This window comes from Jatropha curcas, chromosome 6, assembly GCF_041381405.1.
Source record: "Jatropha curcas cultivar XTBG-Jc1 chromosome 6, XTBG_Jcur_1.0, whole genome shotgun sequence".
In the NCBI taxonomy this organism is placed as follows: domain Eukaryota; kingdom Viridiplantae; phylum Streptophyta; class Magnoliopsida; order Malpighiales; family Euphorbiaceae; genus Jatropha; species Jatropha curcas.
In genome coordinates this window covers 21,784,213-21,802,790 of record NC_143156.1, presented here as the reverse complement: position 1 = coordinate 21,802,790, position 18,578 = coordinate 21,784,213, and the positions used below count along the sequence as shown (strand labels likewise).

Below are 18,578 nucleotides of genomic sequence, written 5' to 3'. Positions count from 1 at the left end.
TTACATTAGTTAATAAATAAATTATTCATGTCAAAATTTGATGTAAACTTTTATTATATAATAGTATATTCCGTTATTATGATATGATTTTAAATTTACATTTATAAATATAAAATTTATAATAACTAACCAGCTCATCTCAACGGGCTATATGCTCATTGCTATACTATTAAAGAAGGTTGATAATTCTTACCAAAGGGGAATTTGTGAACTAAGTTATGAGATGCTTTTATTTTCTTTTCAATAACTCAATACTTGTGTTGTCGATCAAATAAATAGTAGGGCTAAAAGAACTGTAGTTGTGAGTATCAAATATGCTATTTATCTACAATTATTATACTTAATGAAAGCCACAAAAATTCATCAGCTTTCATAGCTCAGTTGGTTAGAGCACCCGTTTAGTAAGCGGGAGGTCTTGAGTTCAACTCTCAATGAAAGCATTTTAATTTTTATTCCTTATTCCATCGAATAGTATTTATTTTTCCTCCTACAATTTATGGGTTTAGGCCCTAAATGGCCTTCGTGGCGCTAATTTAACTATATAATGACCCTTTTCAAGTTTTACGAATTCGGGCCTCTCTTTTGGACCTAGTTTTGAGCTGATGTCAATAATGCCACCTGCATATGAGCTTTGTCGGGTTCGAAGTCCCATGTGCATCATGAGTCGACCTAGGATTACCCAAGGGACGTATTCAGTCATTGAAAGATTGCATCCTTCATCCGTAGATTTTGTTTTTTCATACTTACTATAAATGGTTCACCCGAGCTGCCCCTTGTAATGTTGCATTCCCTCAATCTTTTATAACCTCGACCAATAATTCCCAACTGCTATTTTTCAATTGCTCCTCATTGTCATTACTATTTATTTTAAGAACGTCAATTGAATACCTAACCAGTAAGGATGCTCTAATAGTATTGTTGACCGTCTATTCTTTTTCCAAGAGCAATGAGGTTATTCATATGAATATGGATTTTGGGAAACAGACTCATGATCCTTTTTCAAGGGACAGATGCTAGCCATTACAAATTTATCTTTTTTTCACTTCTAAGGCATCTTCTCCCCCCTTAGCTTCTCTTCAGTAATGTATCTGTCTAGAATAAAAATCTGGATAATTGGCCGATTCGTTCGACCTATTTCCTTGCTTGGTGATCTCGCTTAGAGCCCTCTTCCAAATCCTTACGGAAATTGATCAACATTTATGATCCTCCTAACTTATGTTGCCGTCCCATCCCTATTCATTGGTATTTATTTCTTCTAGTGCTCCTTTTTTGGTCCTGTTCGGCCCACTGCTTTCCCTTCAAATTTGGCCCCATGTCTCCCTCCCTTTTAGACATGATTGACTTGTTCGATCTCCCTACAACTGGTGAAATCATTTGTCCTAATATTCTGATTGACATAAATAGCTTTTGTTTTTACCTCAACGACTCTAGTTATGATTAGAAATTGTTCTTAAAGGCCTTTAGAGGAAGCACCTCCATCCTTTCTATGACGGAACATATCTCCTTTTATACTACATGTGCAGATTCATTTTTCTCTACCCTTTGGTAAAGTTATAAAGTCTAATTTGAAAGCAATGATAGCTTTGGCAGAAGGTAGAAAACTGGCTTTAAGACAATAAGTTCTAGTTCGTCTCTATAGAAGTCTCTACCTCTTTATTCCTGATAATTAGGCAAGGTCGTTCGATCTTCCATAAAGACCACTTTGGATGCTTCAGTTATGATTGATGGCTTATTTTTTCCAATTCATAATGAAGGTCAACCTCCAAACCAATTCCTCCCAATCTATGGCCATTGGGTTATCCATTTTCCAGTTCAAGACACTGATTGGAAGAGTAACACTTAGAAAATTTTGTTTATCTTCTGAGAACAACCAATCAGCTCCCCCTTTTTTTTTATCCTTTTTGTTCATATCATTATGATCCATTGTGGTTAAGGACAAAATACGCATCCACTGATTTTGAGACCAAAATCGAATGGCAAGCACATTGGTCGATTGTTCTTCATCAGTAAGACATGTTTTGTGGAACCGACTTACCGATGGGGTTGAGAAATCGTCTGAGGTAGAAGTTTACAATCCCCACTTTTTTGCTCGCCAATATGTCCGTATTCTCTTCCTGTTTTATACGTTTCTCAAAACTTCCCCTTATATGAGCACCCTCCACTTGCTAACTCCACATTATTGAATTCAGTACCCAGTCTTCGTCTAGGATGGGTGACTGTGGATATGTTCAAAGATCATCCTGGGACCACCAAGCTTTTTAATCTTTGGCGGTATAATATTTTGAAATAACTATATAGGAATTTCTATCGAAGGATTATGGGCCCATTTGGATTGGTAGGGGTCCTTTTCAATGACACTTCTCTCCATTGAAACGACCATTACAAGTAAATTTTTTCATGCTCATGGTCTCTTTATTTTCTAATAAATTAGGATTTAATATCTGCTTTCCTATTCTAGGTTAATTTTCAAGAAATCAGGAGACTATATCTTTTCCTGAGCAATCGTCCTTATGTACAAAGCATTCTCAATCAAAGGTGGGTATCTTTCCTTGGTCACTCTATCTTTTATCAGGCTAGCTCTCATAACCTCGAACTCTTAACAATATTCAATTAAGGGATCTTGTGAATCAAGGGCACATATTATTACTAGAGGACAGTCACCCTTTACGGAACTCTAGTCATCTAAGCATAACTAAACTTCTTCATTCATCCTTGATGAACTTTGATGAGTGAACAACATTTGTCCCTTTATCCAGCTTCTTCTCCATCTAACCCTAATTCTAGGCAGAGAATTGATCCTGAGGTTTTGGAAAGAGTCCTCCCTAACCCTGTTAGGGACCCAATGGCTGATGGTCAAGCTCCTACGTTTGGTGAAACTGTTTGATCCCAGGCAACCAGTCATTATACTAGCGCTATGACTGTTGGTCCTTATATTGTGTCAGACATACAAGGAGCTAGTTTTTCGATTGCTCCTGAGGATGATGATGATGATGATATTAATTTCTTTATTAATATTGCCAGTTTGTTAGGTTTGACGGAGGATTCAAACCCTGAACCATCTCCCTCTAGTATCCCTTCCATCCAATGTTTTGAAGACTTTGATGTTCAACAAGCTTTTCGTAGGGTTAAAAGACCATCTAGTCTTGGCGATGATATAGTGTTAAATGTGATACTTTACACTAATCTTACTACAAACTTGGAACTTCTTTTCATCAGTGGCTCGAGTCAATTGCCTGTGGAGCAGCTTCAAAAGATCAGCGCTTTAGCCTCTCAACTTTCCATCTTAAAGGTAGACTTCTAAGTTAGGTTTTTGAGTATTGGGGATCTAGATCCTGGCTCAATTAGTATCTAAACAGTTATAATTGACCAAAGAATCAAACTTCTCACTAAATTCCAAACATTTTGATGTACAGACTTGAGGATTCCGTGTAAGGACTTAGCTCCTGCCACCATGCATGGTGGATGTCCTGGTGGTCCGGTAAGGCACGAAAAATAAAATCTTCTCCTTGCTCTACTGGTCATGAATATGTAGATAGAACTTTAATAGGTAAACTTTTAAGCCTAGGACTATCTTGATTTCAATTTTAGAGTTTTACTTCTGATTCCTTAGGGTGTCAACTGACAACAAATGAGAATTTGATCTTGTATTTAGAAAATAAATAGAATTGAGGTCGCTATAACTCAACCAGGAAAATCTAAACATTGTGCAAGAAATCTTAAACATATTGAGTTCAATTGCGAAATTCAATAATGGTATTTAAGTTAATAAACCATTTGTTTGGATTAGAATATTGTTTATAAGCTTGATTTTGGAAGGAATGGATATTATCTCAACAAGTAGCACTGTAATTGGAATGTATGATTGCATAACTTGTGAATGGATTCCCAAATATATAAGATTAGTATTATAAGAGTATTGAAAGCCTAAGTAGCATCGATATTGATGTTGATATCAAAGATTGTTGAATGGTGTGTTGTTGAAGAATGGGGGATGGGCATTTATTATTATTGATTGCCCGTGGATTAGGTTGTGTTTGTATTGCTTTATTATATAGTTTTAAACATGTAGATAATCCAATTTATAGAGGAAATGCTGTCAGATTTTCAGCAAAAATGGATTATTAAAGAATTAGGTTTGTTTATTATTAATAATACTAACTACTCGAAGTATTAGCATATTTATGATTCTAATATTACTATTAATATTATTAGCATTATTAGGGGTCTCATTGTTATTATTATTACTATCATTATTAATATCGGTTAGAGTAAATAAATGAATAGAGGAATTATAGTTGCATGTTTTGATCAGGTAAGAGAAGCTGCTATAGTAACTGTAATTAACAAATGAATAAGAATTTAAATTTCTTGAATTAGAATTCTTACTCAGAGTTTCCCTTCTAGATGACTACAAAGTTCCAGAATAAAAGACAAAAGCTTGAAAGAAGTAGTAATAAAGATAGTCCTATTAAGGACAATAATGATTTGTGAGTAGAGTTAAATAATTCATATCGCTCGTGCATCATGCATTCATGAGTAAATGAGTAATATGATATTCATGTGGAAAATGCATACATATAGAAATGCTATATATGTATGTATGTCATAAGTTGCATTGTCCCATATGCACTTATATATCATATATATGGAAATGCTTTATATTGTGCACTCTGTGAATAATGTGAAATGTTGCGAATGGAGGTGACTTGATTGTGACATGTTGTAGAGTTAGAATGATGTGGGTCATATTAGGGTGAGAGCATGGGCATGCTGAGAATGCCGACAGTGGGCCACAAGTGGGTGGAGTGCCCTACTCCCCTGTGCATTTTATGATTCGATGCAAATCGATGATAGAAGAAAAGAAAAAAGAAAAGAAAAGTGAGAAAAAGGGAAAAAAATGAAAGAAAGGAAAATCAAATGGATTGGATTCGTCAAGCCCGAACGGGGATAGACTCCCTGAGTGCACTTAACACAAGGATCATGAATTTATTTTAAAACTATTTTAAAGATTTTGGAGCTTAGCATGATCCTTGTTTATAATGGGTGATTCCACAGACTAATATCCACTATTTGATTACTTGAACTGTTAAGACTTGTTTGATAAGTGTGCATTCATGCTCGCTTGGTCATTTATAATTAGCCGGAGGGCTACTGATTGTGTAATATGATTATCATATGTGTGGTTGTGTGGGGTGAGAGGGTTATCTAACCGTACTCCTTGAGTTAGATGCTCACCCCTGCCTTATTATTTGTCCCCAGGTCTCAAGAAGCAAAAAGGGTCCCGTACATATGAATGAATTGAATCGTGACTAAAAAAGAGCATTAGAGATGTATCCCCTAGTTGCTTTAAAATGTATGTAGAGATTCCGCAATTGTATTCCAAACAGGTTGTGATTGACTAACACTGTTATATGTATTTTGATACAATACAGGTTATGGAGGCAAAACGAGTCAAATGGGAAAATATCCGGGTATGGAAAATTATAGACTATTTTTAAGTATGGGCTAAAATACTTCCTAAATTATTTAAAATGCATTTGAACTGGTCTAAAGTTCATTTTGGGCCTATATTTATACATGAAAATTTTATGGAGTAATAACATCATTAGGCTTGTTTTGGAAATTTTGAAGTTTTTGAGATTTTAGCTCAAAACTCATTTTGAGACCCATATATTTGGGTTGGATAGCCCGTTTAGGCTTATTTTGGATCACTAGAACTTGAAGAGACAAGAAAATAGAAGATGAAGACTATCCACTTTATGGCTTTAATTTTATTTACTTACTTTGTACACACTTACTCTATATAACGGGATTAGCTTTCTTTGTTTTGAGAGATTGAATTTTGGATAATTTCAGATGAGTGAAAGTGAGGTTTATGCCTTCTTTTATCTTTATGAATAAGGTGTTGTTTGAATTGTAATTGATTTGTTCAATTGCTATTCAGATTCAATTTCTATTTCTTATGTTTTTAAACATCTAATTCAAATTGGGTTTAAAGGGGATATTCTGACATTTTCTCTTTAAGTTCTTTTGAGTTGAGTTCTTAGGTATAAGACAGATCAAAATCATGATTGCTTAGTGATTAATTTTTTTTGTTTCAAGTTGATGGAGAGTTCTAAGTTTCATGCTGATCTTGGGTTCCGTATCATTTGGTATCAGAGCATTGGTTTGCCAAGTAATTTTTCTATCCTTAATCTACTATTAATATAGCTTATTGGTTGTTCTTTGTGTTCTTGAGTTGTTTAAAACTAATTTGAATCCAAAAAAAACTCAAATTTGGTTTAATTAACTCATCTTGCGCAAATCTGCTTATCTCTTCCTTTTAATTTGTATAACTTAGGGCACTCCATTCCTAAATTGTACAAACACATCTGCATTAGTATAATTCTAAAAAAAGAAATTAAATAAAAAAGTGTATATATATATATATATATATATATATATTATATTTCTACCCATTTTACAGATTTGTGGTTCTAGACATATTGTGCATGCATAAAACTGAGTTGAGGTTGTTTTTTTTCACTTGATTATCATCAAATATCATCAAGAAGAAAAAAAAAACTGAAACAACAAGGGAAACCCGAAAGACTCACTTCAATTGAGTTGGGAATCATTCAAAACCCTATCTTTTTCATTAATTGACCGTTTTGTGTGATAATTTGAGATTCTATTATAGAATTTCAAATTTCTTTCATCAATTTCCAGATTTGTCATTCACTTGCATCCATTAGTTTTTTTTTTTTTTTTTTTTTTTTGGTATCTGCCATATTGCATCTAATTATATCATTAGGCATCAAATTTGACTCTTTGCTGCATATTTGAACAAAAATCAAACATACACTTCATTTCCTTCAAGTGGGTGTTGTTCGTTTATTTGCTTCCAGTGTTTGAGTTGCTAGGATTTCCTTGTAGATTTTAAATTGAAATTGAATGCATTTGGATACATTGATTGCTATTTAAACTAACCTTTTTGTATAAAGCTAAAAAGAGAGCCTGAGTGGTAAAAGACAAGAGTGTGCTAGCTTAAAAGAGGGTAAAAGCCAGGATTTTGAGTGAAACACGAGTGTCCATATTACGAGAGTAAACACATAAGGGAGTGTGTTGTGAGGACTGGAAATCTATTTTGTTTGTTGTTAAATTTCAAAAGAGAAAGACGAAAGAGAAAAGGAAGTCAAAATAAACGATATGGATTTCATGATAATCATGCTATAAGAATTTGAAAGTCTAAATGAGCAACTTGATGGTATCAACAACAAACTAGACGATCAGATTTTGCAAATCAGAAAGGTAAAGAGACAACCTACTCACTCGGATAAATTTGAAGATAATATGACAGAAATCAAGAAATTTAATTCTGAATTTTCCATTTATTATAAAATGTATCTTGAAAATTTGCAAATAGTGGAATGTTAGTCGGGAGCAGGTGAGGAAATTGAAAAGCTATCGATATTGATGATTATGCGACCACTGATAAATCATTTACCGAACCTCATGATTCGAGGACGAATCATATAGAAGGGAGAGGGAATCATACAATACAGGTTATGGAGGCAAAACGAGTCAAAACGAGAAAATGTCCAGGTATGGAAATTTATAGACTGATTAGGCTTTAAATTAAAGTATGAGCCAAAATACTTTCTAAATTATTTAAAATACATTTGAGCTTATTTAAAGTTTATTTTGGCTTACATTTATACATGAAAAATTTTATGAAGTAATGACATCATTAGGCCTGTTTTGGCAATTTTAAAATTTTTTGAGCTTTTAGCTCAAAACTCATTTTGAGGCCCATATACTTGGTTTAGACAGCCCATTTGGTTATTTTGGCTCACTAGAACTTGAAGAGACAAGAAGGTAGAAGATAAAGATTCAAGGGAGCTATGTTGTTTGGAGTGTAATTGATTTGTTCAATTGTTATTCAGATTCAATTCCTATTTCTTATGTTTTTGAACATCTAATTCAAACTGAGTTTAAAGGGGATATTCTGGGATTTTTTCTTTAAATTTTTTTGAGTTGAGTTCTTAGGTATAAGAACAAATCAATGATTACTTAGTGGTTAATTTTTCTGGTTCAAATTGATGGAGAGTTCTAAGTTCCATGTTGATCTTGGAGTTTCGTATTATATTTTATCTTGTAATATGTAATAATGATGTGACAATCAAATATGAGAATGAGTCTATTGAATATTTAAATTTAACTGTGAAACGTTTGGATGAGCCTACAACCTTATTTATATGGGTAGGGTTTTTGGCCCAGAGGCTGGCCATATTATGAATAGTGTATTATCTTAATAGATTTAGGCTTACCATGGACCTAGGAGGTCTTAAGCCCACTTAGGCCCTAGTGCTGATCCGACCCTTAGAAACTGGTCGTGACATAACCAAGCAGATTGTACTGGTTAAGATACTGAAATTGAATAATGTTTAGAGTGTTTAAATGGGATTTTGCTTTCATGTAAGACATTCGTTGTTCTAAACTTGTCCATTCTATTTCTGCCATTTTTATAATTATACTAGCAGCATGTCTGTGCTGTGCACAGTAAAATATATAATTTAGTTATGAAAAAATTTATAATTTTAATTATTTTTAATTTCATATTTGTTAATTTTGTTGAAAATTATTTAAATTAAAGAACATCTATTTCAAATTCAAAATATTAGTCTAATTATATAAAAATCAATGTCTATAACAAATTGAAAGAAAAGGAAATATATATTAAAAATCATTGATTTTAATTTATTTTTGAATTAATAAATTTTCCTAAATGATTTTAAAAACAATAAAATAAATAAAATAAAATGATAATACAAATTCAATCATAGACGTGTATATATATAATTTTTAATGATAATTTAATATAGACCACTTTGTTTTATGATTTATCAAACTTTTCCTAATTTGATAGAGTAATAGAAATTAGAAGAGAAAAAATATATCAATGTCAAAAATTGAAATTACAAAAAAAAAAAAAAAAAAATCGATCTGTTAATAAATATTGAAACGTTTGGATATTCGTTGTTAATAAAGGTATAAATATATTTTTTCACCATTAACCTTCTCTATCATTCTTTTCAATATAAAACTTACATTCATAATATTAAATGATAAGTATGATTGATTATAATGATCTTCAACATCAATATTGTAATAATATTAATTTAAAAGATAAGTTATAATACATATTAATATGAAAATCAATGTCAAAATTATGATAATTTTTAATTAAAAAATAGGTTAAAATATTATAATAATTTTAATTATTTAATACATATTAATATGATAATTGAATGACAATTAAAATCAATATTATGTAATTTTAATTAGAAAAATAAGTTACAATATTATAATAATTATAATTATTAACTAATATGTATAATTATGATAATTGAATGATAATTAATGTCAATGTTCATATAACACTATAACTAATAATTAAATTCTATGTAGCACTATCAAAATTTAAGAGTCATATGTGTCATTATAGTCCTAAGTGTCATTATAATCTTATGTGTCATTACCAAGAATCTTATGTGGCAAGAATAAGAGAAGAACATTAATTTATGAAATGTCACATGTCAACTTCTAGGAAAAAAATGCTTGCTATATATATATATATATATATATATATATATATACCCTTTTATATTTAACTACTACCATAATTGGATTATGAAATTACAAAATTATCCTTCATTACCATTCCTTGCCTTTCATGAATTTAGGTAACTCTACCCTCTTTCTTTCATCAAAATCTCCCTCCAACTCTCCTCTTGCTCTCGATCTCGTTGCAACTCTTTAAACACGACTATTGGTTTTGCTTTCCTTTTATTATTACTTTTTCCCTTCTTGTTATTATGAAAAGATTATGTACAGAGGCTGAGATAAAGTAAATTAGTATTCAGCAATAACTTTTTAATAGCTTTTAGTTAAAAACGTTAAATATTATTTTTTATAGTGTTCGATAATATAGCGTTTAAACTAGCCATCAGAAGTTAAATTAACATTTTGTACAAGGCTAATCTTTATAGTGTTTAGTTTTAACATTTTATGAAAAGCTACTAAAATATCTAAACGTTGTTAAAACAGCTAATAGCTACTAAAACAACCAATTTTACCGAATATACCCTAAATAGACCAGCTCCATATCAAATTGAAAATTTTAAATTTAGAATTCTAAAACACACCAAATTCTTTTAAATTATCTCAATTCAATCATCAACATATTAATTAATTGTAATAATATAGGATCCAAAACCCATAATAAAAATAGCAGTAAAACTCGCTCATTGCGTAGCACAAATAATTAATTATATGATATAGATTAAGTCATAAAGTATTAAAGTACCAATTAACTCATAAAAAGTAATTGTAATTTATTTTTCACTAAATTTAAAATTAAATGTACATTGCCTTGAAATTTCAATCCCAAAACTTTTTTATTTAACTTTTATAAAATGATGACTTGATGTATTAAGTTTTAGTATATGAAGATAATATTAACTTATTCTTATATTATTTAAAGTACAAAATTTACAACGATATTTTATGTTTGAAATATACATAGAATTTTTTTTTTTTGAATTTAAGCACCGAATTAAATTGCATTTAAAAAAAATTGCTAAAAGTTATTGATATGCAGAGTCGAACTTATAATCATCAATCATCAACTAATTAAATAAAGTTACTTATCAATTTGATCTAAAGTTTGGTTGCACTTGTATTCTAATGTGGTATTATATCGCTAATAATAATAAAAAAACAGCTACAATTTGATTCAATATAACGTAAAACAATCATAATTGTATTCAATGAAGAACAAAATAGAGGGAAAGACAATAACTTGTTAAATAATGACTTGAATGTTTGGCCTATGTCCATAAACATAGGCAATAGCCTATACTGCAAAATTTAAGCATGTCCAAAGTAAAGAGGAAAATTCAACCATAGGCGATAGCCTATAATTTGTGACAATGGGACATTAAGCGATAGCCTATGGAGGAGATGGACAGGCACAGGTGATAACTTGATTGCCAAACATGGACCAAAGTGATTGTATGTTCTCTTAATTTTTATGTTTTTCGAGGTTTTGTCTCCATTCGGTGAATGATAACTCATACCAGCTGCTATTCAATATATGCCTACTCATGATGCGATAGAAAGTAAAAATTGCTGCCCATAAAACCGCAATCTTTAGTAGCCTGCAAGCAAGCCCTCACCTATAAATACAGCACTTGCTGCGATAGAAATGGCGCAGTGAGGTGGGTGAGATAAACACAGTGCGAGAGGCAAATATATATCCTTTTTCTACTCTTAGTTTAGGTACGGTAATTTTGATCACATTAATTACCGGTACAATTTATAAGAGAAAAAATGTTGTGAGATTGCAAGTATATATTTGGGTTCAGGGCTTTGAGTGTTATCTCTCATTTGTATTTTTTCACTATTATGGTGGCTTACGCATCTTCATTTGCAAATGAAGACATTTTCTAATGAAGCTATCCAAAGTTCAGAAGAAGAAAAGTGGAGGAATGCTATGAATGAAGAAATGCAGTCCCTTCGGAAGAATCAGACATGGAAGCTAGCTAGTCTGCTGAAAGGGAAAAATATAATTGGGTGCCAATGGGTATATGCAAAGAAGGAAGGATTTTCTAACAAGTATGATGTTCGCTACAAGGCAAGATTGGTAGCCAAGGGCTCTACTCAGATAGATGGAATTGATTATAATGAAGTGTTTTCTCTAGAGTTGAAACATTCCTCCATCCGAACCTTATTGGCCTTAATAGCAGAATTTGATTTGGAACTAGTTCAATTAGATGTAAAAACTACGTTTTTACATGAAGACTTTGAAGAAGAAATCTAGATGACTCAGCCAGAAGGATTCAAGGTTCTTGGTAAAGAAAATATGGTATGCAAACTTAAGAAATCATTTATGGATTGAAGCAACCTCTGAAGCAATGGTATAAACGATTTGACAAATTTATGAAAGGGCAGAAGTAAACAAGAAGCAACTATGATCATTTTATGTATTTGTGCAAGTTACAAGATGGATCTTTCATTTATCTTCTTCTTTATATTGATGATATGCTAATAGCATCAAAGAATAAAGAAGAAAATGAGAAGCTAAAGACTCAGTTGAATAAAGAATTCGAAATGAAGGATTTGGGTAAAGCTAAGAAGATTTTGGGCATGGATATGAGTAGAGATAGAAAATTAGGGAGACTTTGTTTGACTCAAAAGTACTATCTGAGAAAGGTATTAAAGCGTTTTGGCATGAATGGAAAGTCAAAACCTGTTAGTATACATTCCAAGCTCGGTGCGGCTTTACCTCTGAAGAATGATGTAAAACGAGAATACATGTCAAAGGTTCCATTTGCAAATGTAGTTGGTAGCTTGATGTATGCTATAGTGTGTACAAGGCCCAACATTTCATAGGTAGTTGGAGTTGTGAGCATGTATATGCGTGATCTTGCCAAGGAGCATTGGTAAGTTGTAAAATGGAATCTACAATATATTTTGAACACCGTAGATGTTGGATTGATCTTTCAGCAGGATAAAGAAATGGGTCAGTGTATAGTTGGTTATTGTGATCCCGACTATGTAGGTGATTTGGATAAACGTCTATCGACTACCAACTATGTGTTTACTCTTGCCAAAACACCGCTGAGTTGGAAGTCTATCTTATAGTCAACAGTGGCTTTGTCTACTATAGAGGCAGAGTATATGGTAATTACAGATGCTGTTAAGGAGGCAATTTGGCTTCAAGGGTTGCTTGAGGAATTGAGAATTGGAAAAGAGCATATAAAAGTGCGTTGTGATAGTTAGAGTGCTATTCATTTAGCAAAGAACCAAGGCGATAGGGACCAAAGTGACCAAAGTAAAGAGGAAAATTCAACCATAGGTGATAGGGACCAACGTATCACATGTTCTCTCGTTTTTTGAGTTTCTCAAGTTGCGTTTCCATTCGGTGAATGACAACTCATACTAGCTGCCATTCAATGTACGCTAGCTCATGAATATCAAATATAGTTATGAGTATCAAATATGCTACTTATTTGAAATTCAATTATAGTTATCTAAATCTGCTTATATTCATTAGCTTTCATAGCTCAGTTGGTTAGAGCAATCGTTTAGTAAGCGGGAGGTCTTGAGTTCAACTCTCAATGAAAGCATTTTACTTTTTTTTCCTTATTCCATCAAATAGTATTTATTTTTCCTCCTACAATTTATGCGTTTAGGCCCTAAATGGCCTTCGTGGCGCTATTTTAACTATATAATGACCCTTCTCAAGTTTTGCAAATTCGGGCCTCTCTTTTGGACCTAGTTTTTAAGCCGATGTCAATAATGCCACCCATATATGTGTCGGGCTCGAAGTCCCATGTGCATCATGAGTTGACCTAGGATTACCCAAGGGACGTATCCGGTCATTGAAAGATTGCATCCTTTATCAGTAGATTTTGTTTCTTCATACTTACTATAAATGGTTCACTCGAGCTGCCCCTTGTAATGTTGCATTCCCTCAGTCTTTTATGACCTCGACTAATACTTTCCAACTGCTATTTTTCAATTGCTCCTCATTGTCATTACTATTTATTTTAAGAATGTCGATTGAATACCCAACCAGTAAGGATGCTCTAATAGTACTGTTGACCATCTATTCTTTTTCCAAGAGCAATGAGGTTATTCATATGAATATGGATTTTGGCAAATAGACTCACGATCCTTTTTCAAAGGATGGATGCTAGCCATTACAAATTTATCTTTTTTTCACTTCTAAGGCATCTTCTCCCCCTTAGCTTCTCTTCAGTAATGTATTTGTCTAGAATAAAAATCTGGATAATTGGCCAATTCGTTCGACCTATTTCCTTGCTTGGTGATCTCGCTTAGAGCCCTCTTCCAAATCCTTATGGAAATCGATCAACAATTATGATCTCCTAACTTATGTTGTCGTCCCATCCTTGTTCATTGGTCTTTATTTCTTCTAGTGCTCCTTTTCTGGTCCTGTTCGGTCAACTGCTTTTCCCTTCAAATTTGGCCCCATGTCTCCCTCCCTTTTAGACATGATGTTCTTGTTTGATCTCCCAATAACTGGTGAAATCATCTGTCCTAATCTTCTGGTTGACATAAATAGCTTTTGTCTTTACCTCAACGACTCTGGTTATGATTAGGAATTTTCTTAAAGGCCCTTAGAGGAAGCACCTCCATCCTTTCTATTATGACCAAACATATCTCCTTTTATGCTACATTTGCAAATTCATTTTTCGCTACCCTTTGGTAAAGTTATAAAGTCTCATTTGAAAGCAGCGATAGCTTTGGCAAAAGGTAGAAAACTGGCTTTAGGTCAATACGTTCTAGTTCATCTCTGTAGAAGTCTCTACCTCTTTGTTCTTGATAATCAGGCTAGGTCGTTCGATCTTCCATAAAGACCACTTTGGATGCTTCAGTTATGATTGATGGCTAATTTTTTCGAATTCGCAATGAAGGTCGACCCTCCTAACCAATTCCTCCCAATCTATGGCCTTTGGGTTATCCATTTTCCAGTTCAAGAGACCGATTGGAAGAGTAACGCTTAGAAAATTTTCTTTATCTTTTGAGTGCAACCAATCAGTTCCCCCTTTTTTTCCCTTTTTGGTCATATCATTATGGTCCATTGTGGTTAAGGACAAACTACGTATCCACTGATTTTGAGACAAAAATTGAATGGCAAGCACATTGGTCGGTCGTTCTTCATCAGTAAGACATGTTTTGTGGAACCGACTTACCGATGGGGTTAAGAAATCTTCTGAGGTAGAATTTTACAATCCCAACTTTTTCGCTCGCCAATATGTCCTTAATCTCTTCCTGTTTTATACGTTTCTCTAAATTTCCCCTTATATGAGCACCCTCCACTTGCAAACTCCACATTGTTGAATTCAGTACTCAGTCTCCGTCTAGGATAGGTGACTATGGATATGATCCAAGATCATCCTAGGACCACCAAGCTTTTTGATCTTTGGTGGTATAATATTTCAAATAACTATATAGGAATTTCTATCGAAGGATTATGGGCCCGTCTGAATTGGTAGGGTCCTTTTCAATGACACTTCTCTCCACTGAAATGACCATTACGAGTAAATTTCTTCCTGCTCATGGTCTCTTTATTTTCCCATAAATTAGGATTTAATATATGCTTTCCTTTCTAAGTTAATTTCAAGAAATCAGGAGACCATATCTTTTCTTGAGCAACCGTTCTTACGTACAAATAATTCTAGATCAAAGGTGGTTTCTTTCCTTGGTCACTCTATCTTTTATTAGGCTAGCTCTCATAACCTTAGAATCTTATGAATAATCAATTAAGTGGTCTCGTGAATCAAGGGCGCATATTATTGCTGGAGGAAAATCACCCTTTATGGAGCTCCAATCATCTAACCATAGCCAAACTGCTTCATTCGTCCTTGATGAACTTCCGTGAGTGAACAACATTTGTCCCTTTATCCAGCTTCTTCTCCATTTGACCCTAATTCTAGGCAGAGAATTGATCCTGAGGTTCTGGAAAGAGTCCTCCCTAACCCTATTAGGGACCTAATGGCCGATGGTCAAGCTCCTACGTTTGGTGAATGTGTTTGATCCCAGGCAACCAGTCATTATACTAGTGCTATGACTGTTGGTCCTTACATTGCATCGGACATACAAGGAGCTAGTTTTCAATTGCTTCTGAGGATGATGATGATGATATTAATTTCTTTATGAATATTGCCAATTTATTAGGTTTGACAGAGGATCCAAACCCCAAACCATCTCCCTCTAGTACCCCTTACCGCAAACTTGGAACTTCTTTTTATTAGTGGCTCGAGTCAATTGCATGTAGAGTAGCTTCAAAAGATCAACTCTATAGCCTTTCAACTTTCCATCTTAAGGGTAGGCTTCTAAGATGTTAATGAGTTGACTCTTTGGGCAACAAGTGAAGGAGATTTTCGACTTGCGCTGTTCGCTTTACCAATGGACCTCCAAGGGGTTAGTAAAGAAACTTAAAGTTGAATTTCTCCATGCCAAAATCACCATCCTTTAAAATGAGCTTGTAGCCTTACAAGCCTAAGTGTCCGCCTTGGATGCGAAGATAACTGGCCTGCAAGGGAGATGCCTAGCTGTTGAGAAAGAATTAGTACGTTTATGGTTGAAAAGGAACAAGGACCAAGCCTTACTAGAGAAGAAAAAAGTGGCCAATACAACTTTACAGAATTTGTTTCCTTCCATTTTTTTTCCTAATTATACATTGGACCTTGGCCTCTTCTGTAATTAATCTTTCTTAATGACAAATACTATTTCTTTTACATGTTTTCTTGTATATAACTAAAACAATATTGCCTTAATTATTGCGAGTGTAAAGGCCGGTTGCTTTCATAAAATCTTCTTTGCCTGAATAAGTCATCGCACCACTCCAATATAGGTCGATCAAATGTTTACTTTCCATACATCAGCCAGATATTAGGCTTCTTTAATCTAGCAATCTTCTATGATATTAGGTTCGACATTTTTTACTATTTTCGCCTAGATATAAAATTAGGGTCACATGGCAATCGTCTCGTCTAGATTGATTGTAGTCTTTATTCGGAAGAATGATAATTGATTTTAAAAAGAAGTCATCTTAATGGCTTAAGTAACCATCCGTTTTTAGTCCCTTTAAAAAGATTAGATTTGGCAAACTATATCAATAAGTTTGGCACTTCATCGAACCGACAATTTGGACTTTTTGGCTCTAAAACTGGGATCAAAATCGGTCCTAAGATCCAATTCGGTCCTAGTTCAATCAGTTTTAGGTCCAGCAAAGGGCCCACCCTTCGTGACCCAGTTTGAGTTTTTACTTTCTACTTGTCTTTTTATTTTATTTTGTATTTTAATTTTGAGAACAAAACTAGTCTTGAATCACTGGTACAATTTTAGATTAGTTCTAGTTTCAAAACTCTTAGAGGAGGAATTGCAACCTAAAACATTTCCTTTCAATTCCAATCTGATAGAGGACTAGAATTTTTGGATTGATTTCGGTTCAAACCTTTTTAGTTCGATTTTGATCTAGTTTCAGTCTAAATCGGACCAGTTGCCAAGTCTATATCCCAACGAGCAATGAGAGAATAGAAATATATTATATTATATATACTAAAATGCAAATCAAAATCACTGTTCATAGAAAAGTGAATTGCCAGTTAAACCATTTTTCTTTTATTTAATTCATATTTTACCCTTTCTTCCTAGCTGACTTCATCTTCTCAATAAATCTCACCAAATATTTCGACTCTTCTTTGTTGATTCCATCTATTCAGGCAATTCCTAATTCTTTCTCTTGCAATTTCTTCTACTCTTTGTAAAATATTTCTCTTCTCTTCTATTTAATTCCTAACCTATGGTTTATTCAAGTTTATTCATATTTCACATGCCTTCTGTTGGTTTAGGTGGCTTAGAATCCCACATCGGGAAAATGGAAAGGGAGTGGGAAGCCTTTTGCCTATAAAAGGAGCCTACCTCCTTAAATTTTAATCGTACCAACTTGTCTTCCAAAACCTAGTGGGTTAGACAAGTTTCTCTCTCTCAATTTGTATATTTCTTTAGTGAAATATAAATTTGGTAGTGTTCGAGGACGTAGGCAAAATTGGTCAACCTCGTTAAAATTCTGGTGTTCTCTCTTATTTATTGCTTTGTCTTTATTTATTTAATAGCTATTGTTGGACAAAAATATTTGGTGGTTATTGTCTGATTAATTGCATGTCTAGGTAAATTCTTTCAAACGACACGAATTTAGTCCAAGGCAAGTGGATTTTAAGTGAGACCGTTTGTGACTCCTCCACTTATCTGGGAATTTATTTGGTGTAGTTACTCAGTACGGTAATTCACAAATTGTTTTTAATTTGATGGAAAAGGCCCAATTTCCATAACAATTGGTATCAAAGCCAAGGTTACTAAGTATTCACTGTGGTTGCAGCATAGTCTGATCTACCACATAAAAAAGGTTCCTTGGTTGTGTTCTGCATTTTCAAAATGGATTTTATAACTATTAAATATTTAAAGCAAAAATGGCAGACGGAAAGAAAAATACCACACCTGCTACAGCATCAACCTTAGTAAGAAATACTGTATCAAATGCAAGATTTATAGTGGAGATTTTCAATGGCATCGATCATTTCGGCATGTGGCAGAATGAACTTCTAGACGCTCTCTTTCAGCAAGGTCTAGATGTTGCTATTGAAGAAGAGAAACCAAACGAGATGGAGGAGAGTGAATGGAGGACCATCAATCGTCTGGCATGTGGTGCAATTCGGTCGTGTCTTTTTAGGATCAAAAATATGCTTTCTCGAAAGAAACTTCTGCAAACAAATTGTGGAAGGCATTGGAGGATAAATTTTTGAAGAAAAACAATCAGAACAAACTCTTCATGAAAAAGAAATTGTTTCGCTTCAATTATGTTCCTGGTTCCACTATAAATAAACACATCACAAAATTTAATCAGTTGGTGGCTGATTTATTCAATTTGGATGTGACATTTGTAGACGAAGATTTGGCATTGTTGTTGCTGGCATCTCTTCCTGATGAATTTGACTTTCTTACAA

At 33.4% G+C, this 18,578-nt stretch overlaps 2 non-coding genes across 2 annotated transcripts; both read left to right on the top strand.

Annotated features, from left to right (window-relative positions):
• Nucleotides 1-366: 366 nt before the first annotated feature.
• TRNAT-AGU (transfer RNA threonine (anticodon AGU)) lies at nucleotides 367-440 on the top strand. Its single transcript has one exon. It is a non-coding gene; the product is annotated as a tRNA-Thr (tRNA).
• A 12,658-nt stretch (nucleotides 441-13,098) lies between these two features.
• TRNAT-AGU (transfer RNA threonine (anticodon AGU)) lies at nucleotides 13,099-13,172 on the top strand. Its single transcript has one exon. It is a non-coding gene; the product is annotated as a tRNA-Thr (tRNA).
• Nucleotides 13,173-18,578: the final 5,406 nt, after the last annotated feature.